Genomic DNA, 7,482 nt, shown 5'->3' with positions numbered 1-7,482 from the left:
ACTATGATTTTCAGTCCACCCAGCTTCCCTTGTGCCAGGGGTGGAGTTAAAGTGGTGGCTATTGGCCTCTTTCTGACTTGGACAGGTTTAAACTGTTCAAGGTGTTTTTAGGATCATACTTTAGCCTGCCAAGTTTACTAATCAGTAGCTGAAGTTGGTGCCCAACCATCTTCTCCTCCCCCATTTTTGGGAAGTGGAGCTTCCAATTCCAGCCACAGAATAGCTCCCAAGGTAGTTTGTGCTGCCAGTGGAGGATGGGCCCTGGCCTCTAGAGCATGGAATTTTCTACTTATGAATCTTCTCTGCAGATGGGCAATCTCCTCCTTCCATTCTTTCAAGGATATTACAGGATGTTCTTCTGGTCTCCTGAAGCCCCCAAACAGGTGCCTTGGGTAGCACTGTGTGATCACTAACTGCCCTGTAGCATGAGCTGACTGTAGGAGCTCCTTACTCTGCCACCGTCTTGCTGGTTGTCTCAAGTTACTTTTTTAAAAAATAATATTTACTTTTTATTTTTAAAGGACCTTTAGGAACTTGCTTCAGCAGCACATATATTAAAATTGGAATGATACAGAGAAGATTAGCATGGCTCCTGCACAAGGATGACATGCAAATCTGTGAAGTGTTCCATAGTTCTGAATGTACCACAGTGATGAAGTTGTTGATGTGGGAGGTGTGGGGTGGGGTGGGCTGTGGGGTATATGGGAAGCTCTTATATTTTTAATGTAACATTTTTTGTGATCTATGTATCTTCAAAAAAATAAATTTTTTTTTTAAAAAAGCAGCTTTAGATTATATAAATGTTACATCAAAAATATAGGGGATTCCCATATACCTTATCCTTTCTTCCTCTCACATTTTCCCCATTAACAACATTTTCACTAGCGTGGTATAGTTGTTACAATTGAAGAAAACATTTAGAAGTACTGCTACTAACCATGGTCTATAGTTTACATTATGTTTTACACTTTGTACCACACAATTTTATAGATTTTGACAAAATGTATACTGGCTAGTATCCATCATTGCAATATCATGTAGAACGATTCCAGTGTCTCAAAAATGCCCATGTTACACCTGTTCTTCCCTCTTCCTCCCTCAGAAACTGTGGTGACCACTGTCTTTATATCAATATTACAAGTTCTTCCACTACCAGAATAATAATAAGTCTACTAGTCTATAGTTGCCTTTTTAGAAATCTCTCCCTTGGAGTAGATGTGGCTCAAAAGTTGATTGCCTGCCTCCCACATGGGAAGTCTTGGGTTTGGTTCCCAGTGCCAAACAAACAACGAGCAAAAACAATGAGCAGACAATGAGAAAACAAAAACAAAAACAAAAAACAAATAAGCAAGACATCGAGCAGACAAAGAGTGCAAACAATGAGCAAAAATAACAACCAAACAGATGAGGGAGACATCTGGGGGAGAAGCTGTAAAAAGAACCTCTCATAGTATTATAGCAGAATGACAATAGATAAAGAAGCAATGATGGAGTTTAAAAATCAAAACTTAACAACCATTATAGTAAAAATAGATTCAGTAAGAGTAATCAATAATTTCTGGGGATAGGGATTTTAATGAGGAACATACATTTACATAGTTGAAAAGTACCTCTCTACAAATTATTTACTGAAAAAAAAATGAGTAACTATACAGGGGGAAGACAGACAACAGCAGGAAGTAATCAAAATGAACATCCCTAGGAAGGAGAAATGGATATTAGGTGCCTCTGAATATGATATTCTGAGAATGGCATGGCATCACTTAGGTACTGCTCCAGCCTAGTTGTATAATCTAAACTAATCGTGAAGAGAAATCAGAAAACACATTGAGCAGTCTTCTATAAGGTAATTGGTGATATTCTTCAAAGAGTCAATGCCATGAAAGATAAAGGATACAAAAGACAAAAGGGGCATGCTAATCAAATGTAACTCCTTGCTGGGCTGGATCCTGTACCTGAAGAAAAATAATGCTATAAAAGTTTGGGACAGTTGAAATAAAAAGATCAGATTAGGTATAAGTAGCTGCATCAGCGTTAAATTTTCTAAAGTTGCTAGTTCTCCTTGTGTAACAAAAGGGAATATTCTTGTTCTTAGGAAATGCGTGCTGAAGCATTGAAGGGTTGAAAGAACTTGTATGCAACCTATTCTCAAATGGTACAGAAAATATATGGATATAAGCAGAAGATCAAATGAGAAAGCAAATGCCACAAAATATTAAAATTTGATGACTCTGGATCATGAATATTTGGGAGTTCTTTTTAACTATTCTTACAACTTATTTATGTTTAAAAATACTTCACATGAAAAGCAAAACAAAGTTTGAATCATAAAAGAAATATGAAAGGTCATTCAAGCATTATTCAGGAAAGGCACAGTTAAGATAGAGAAGGAGCCTTCTAAGGAAGCTAATGAGATCTTGAAAATACTGGGATCACCACATAAAGTTGTGCTGGTGTTCACTTTCCAGGGGCTCTTAGTCAAAAGGGTGAGTAGGGGGTTTTTGAATAAAGCCTGTGCCTGCTTGCCAAGTGTGAGCCCTGCAGAGGCTACTCCAGCCTGCAGGAATGTATACAAAGATGCCAACGGGAGAAGCAGATTTGGCTCAACTGATAGAGCATCTGTCTACCATATGGGAGGTCCAGGGTTCAAATCCAGAGCCTCCTGACCCATGTGGTGAGCTGACCATGTGCAATGCTGATGCGCACAAGAAGTGCTGTGCTATGCAAGGGTGTCCCCCATGTAGGGGAGCCCCACAAGCAAGGTGTGCACCCCACAAGGAGAGCTACCCCATATGAAAAAAGTGCAGCCTGCCCAGGAGTGGTGCCATACACATGGAGAGCTGATGCAGCAAGATGATGCAACAAAAAGAGATACAGATTTCTGGTGCCACTGACAAGAATGCAAGTGAACACAGAAGTACACATAGCATATGGACACAGAGAGCAGACAATGGAGTGGGGAGAGGGGAGAGAAATTAAAAAAAAGAAAAGATGGCAATGGTACGATGCGCAGTTTTGCCTGAAACTCAAACCTGATAAAGCACAAAATGAGAAAGCCAAAGACCAATTTCACTTATGATTGTAGACATAAACATAATAGTAAAACAATGCAATGGAAAATTCAGCAGCATATTAGAAGAATACCATGTTTTGACCAAGAAGGTTTTGCTTCAGGATTAGGCAGATAGTTTTAGGAATTTCATAATTCAGTTATCAATATAGCAAAGAAAAATGAAATGTAATTATTTTAATAGGGCTGAGTACATATGACAAAACTTAACAACCAATTTTGATATAAACATTCTGTAAACTAGAAATAGATTATAATTCCTTAACATGATAAAGCCAAATCAAAACTCTAGGATCAAAAGCTAGAAACTATCCCATCAAAATCAGAACATCAGTTTCCCGATTGGAATGGAAATAAAAATGCTATATTTCAAATTGCTGAAAATAGCTAATAAGCATACATGAAGTGAAATGGAAGTTATAAAATCAAGTTTGTTCATCATTACACTAAAAATGTGATTGTAAAAACACATACAAACACTTGACTTGTTAATTTGCTGGTGTGAAGGACACGATCTCTAAACTCAAGAAATTGACCTATATCTGATCAGAAGATTCACAGTGCACACCATGGAGTGAAGCCTCAATAAATGTTATACCATCTATTCTCTTTTAGTAAAAAGTATATAATCCATACTTGTATTCCAATTAAGTTTTAAATTACAAGATACTTTATTATTGTTGTTATTAAGAATAGTTGTTATCTAAACAGAACTATGGAAATACAGATCTTACAGATAAACTATAAATAGTAAGCAAGTAATGACTAAGTAGGGACTGCGATTTTCATTGGGCCAGAAAATAATTTGTAAAACATATATTCTACCTAGTATTGGATGGTCTTAATGCTCTTACTGGAGTCCTTTATAAGCAGGATGAATATGGGGAAAGGGAACCACAGAGACAGAGAGAAACTCCCAGAAGCTGAGAGAGGGAGTCCTGGAAGCCAGAAGCTGAAATCAGTGGAAGCTGGGAGAGAGGACGGCCTAGGAGCAGAGAGAAGGCTGGAGGAAGCCAGAGCTGAAAGCAATGAGACCTGGAGGAGAAGGAGCCTCAGCAGACAGCACCATTGTGCCCTGCCTCCTGACAGGGGTCCAGGATTGATGGCAAGTTTGTCTTCGGGCAGAGAGCTTCACCTGAATCCTTGATTTGGACATTTTTCTCAGCCTTGGAACTATAAGCTTATAAGTTAATAAACGCCCATTGTAAAAGCCAACTCATTTCTGGTATATTGCCTTGGCAGCCTTTGGCTAACTAAAACACGAGTCTTCTTGTCCTATAAAATTCTTGGAGAAATCTTAAATCAAGATGTTAGGTTTTGAGAAAAAAAAATGTAGAAGACAAAGACAAAAGTCCTGTTTGGCACAAAAAAGACCAGTGGGAAATATAGAGAATTGCTACACTGGGCTGCTTTACCACCAAAATATCTGAAAAGAGAAGCATATCCCTATGAAACAGAAAAATCTAGAAATTCCTTAATTATTCAATGACAGGAAATCTTTTATACATGATTCATTGATGTGTTTCTGATACAAATTTTTCCGTAGGTACCCCTGAGTCACGGTTTTCTGACAATTCTCTTTCATAGCACTTTTCTTTTACTTGATAGCAAATATCACAATTTGAAATTGAGTTTTTGTGAGTTTCCTTTTTCAAAGACTGCCTCTTTCACTAACTCTTAGCCTCAAAAGGACATGCCAAGTTTGCGCACAACTGTTACTTGGCAGTTATGAGAGTGCTTGGCACAAAGTTATTCTCCATCCATATTTGCTGATGAATAAACAAATAAATACATTAATTAGTCAAGTCAGTAAATCAATTTAATTGTCAATACATTCAAACAAGTAATTTGTTTGTTTTCCAGATAGCCTTTATCCACCCTCATTCACCAGCAAATTGAAAGTTTAAAATAAAGGGATTGCTACTTGTGGTTGTCTGCTTACAAGACTAACCATGATTACTGGTAGTAAGATGGAATGATTCTTTATTAAGACATCACTGATGAAGGGCAATGCCTACCTGGCTAGTTTAGACTAGGCATTAGTGTTATGGCTGTAATTTTCAGTTGAGTCTACTTGGCTTAGATAGCTACTATAGCAGTTTGATATTGTTTACGAATTCCAAAAATGGATATTGGATTGTGTTTGTGAACTAGTCCATTCCTCTGGGCATATTAGATTGGATTGGATTCAGAGGTTTCACTTTTACTTGATTAAATAATGATTAAGGCTCTGATTGGGCCACATCAGTGGGATGTTGAGTTCCTGCCCTCTGTGGGTGGGGACTCACAGAGAAAATGACATGGCAGAAAAGAAAGTTGGAGTTTTAATGCTGGAGCCCTGGGAAGTAAATACACAGAGAAGCAGATATGTGAGGAAAGAGAAGGCTCCATTAGACCCAGTGAAGGCCCCAGGAGGAGATACTAGCCGTTTACCTGTTAGTTTACAGCTGGGCTTGTGGAGAGAGCAGAGCAGCTGAGCCCCGAAAGACATGAGCCCCCTGGAGAGAGACCAGACTTACCCAGATTACGGATGATACTAGAAGAAGCTGAGAATTCACTGTAATTTGTACAAATGTTCTGGGGCAGTTATAAGCAATAGATAATGCAGAAGTCAAATGTACATCACTGAGCAATATTGATCTAAAGTTATGAAAGAAAAGGGGTATCTGTCTGAGAGTTGAAGAAAGAAATGTCCTTCAGTCTAAAGGCCCATTATTCTAACATGGAGAGCTTGGAAGTGAATACTCGAACCATATTAAATATGAATAATACCCTTGCACGGCTGCTCAGTGATGTATGTTTGACTTCTGCATTATCTATTGCTTAACTGCCCTAGAACATTTGTATAAATTACAGTGAATTCTCAGTCTTCTTTTGCAAATGTTCAAATTTAAACTCGCTAAGTTCTAAGTACAGAGTTATCATAAATTTCTCCAGCTCTAGATATCACCAATCTTAACCTCAAAAAAGATATGGAAGTTCCCATTCCTCCAGTATTGTTTGAAAGGTCCTTGCACCTGTCACTCAGGAATGGCTCTTTTGAACTGTGCTGTGATCCCCTGGCCTGCCTGCCTTCAGTTGTTTCCTGTTGGAATGAGAGTTTCAGTGGTTGAATGCGGAGGGCTGTTATTTTCCTCACTAGTCCTTGGCAGTTTGGTTGGAAGAGAGTATCTCAGGACTAACAGTCATCTGAAAATTGCACCTTCATTATATGAAAGTGATCACAAGGTATTTTGTGCTACTGCCTGCAATCCCTTTACTGTAATCTGTTAACTCTTTCATTGCCAATCTGCATTAGTTTTGTGCCCTTGGGACTGACACAACAGATGAGACCCTAACAAAGCATCAACTTGGTTGTCTATTTTATGTAGACTGATAAAAAGTTATTTGAAAAATAAAATCATTAAAAAGACAGCCAAATTCATTTCCATTATTGCTACTGTCAGTATGCATTATCTGTCTCATGACTCTGTAAGAGGAAATTTTTCCTGAACATCCTTTGATGAACTCAAGTTAAAAGGGATGAATTTAAAACATTTAGCCTTGGGCTAGCCCACACTAGATGCCCAGTGAAGGTTAGTTATGGTCTCTTTCTCAGTCTAATTTTTTTGTTATTGACATCTAAAGCAGTCTGAGTATCTGTCATCCAATAGGCAATTAGTTACAGCTGATTTCACTCTTTAAAAGATAAAATCTTCTGAGAAATGACAATAACAAATGGTAAAGTTCTTCTTGAATCTTATAGATGGACTATTTTAAGTTTTCTGAGAAGCTAAAGATTTCTGCTATACCTTTGGATATAGAGAGAGTAAGTATTTATATAGTTTTATTGTTCAATATTCTTCAATTTAGATTCACTGTCAATGTGATTATTTACTTACAGGATAAACAACCCCCTAATTTCCTTTTGCATTGATGACTGATTTAAAGAATAGATTGTTCATTATCTCCCATGATCCAGTCCCCAAATAGTTCGTCATAAACCACTGAATACACTAAGGCTGCATGACCGGGTGTCTTTAATATCTTAATATATATTGAGGTTTGCAGGGAGAAAAAATAGTTGAATGATCTCCTCTGTGTGGCCACAAATACTCATTTTGCTATAGAGTAAAAATGATGAATAACTACTGTACTTAGTCATATATTTGCAGTGGCATTCTTTGGGTATGAAAAAAAAACACATTAAGCTGCCTTCAAACAAGCTTCCTTAGTCTTTAATTCTAATTATAATGGAACAACTACTGTTAGCAATAAGAAGTCATTTTGAAATGATAGTATAAGTACTCTACCTTATCAATTCATCAGTCTAGGAGATGAATGGAATTCTTCATGTCCTGAAACTTTCTAATCAAATACTACTCAAAAGCCAGTTCTCTAGTAGGAATGCATAATGTGAAATGCCTTATACA

At 37.5% G+C, this 7,482-nt stretch overlaps 1 non-coding gene across 1 annotated transcript; it reads left to right on the top strand.

Moving 5' to 3' along the window:
- The first annotated feature begins 534 nt into the window (after window positions 1-534).
- On the top strand, window positions 535-637 carry LOC111766889 (U6 spliceosomal RNA). Its single transcript, XR_002798821.1, has one exon. It is a non-coding gene; the product is annotated as a U6 spliceosomal RNA (small nuclear RNA).
- Window positions 638-7,482: the final 6,845 nt, after the last annotated feature.

The sequence above is a fragment of the Dasypus novemcinctus genome, chromosome 11, assembly GCF_030445035.2.
Source record: "Dasypus novemcinctus isolate mDasNov1 chromosome 11, mDasNov1.1.hap2, whole genome shotgun sequence".
NCBI lineage: Eukaryota > Metazoa > Chordata > Mammalia > Cingulata > Dasypodidae > Dasypus > Dasypus novemcinctus.
The sequence above is the reverse complement of the archived record's forward strand: the minus strand, read 5'-3'. Positions and strand labels throughout refer to the sequence as shown.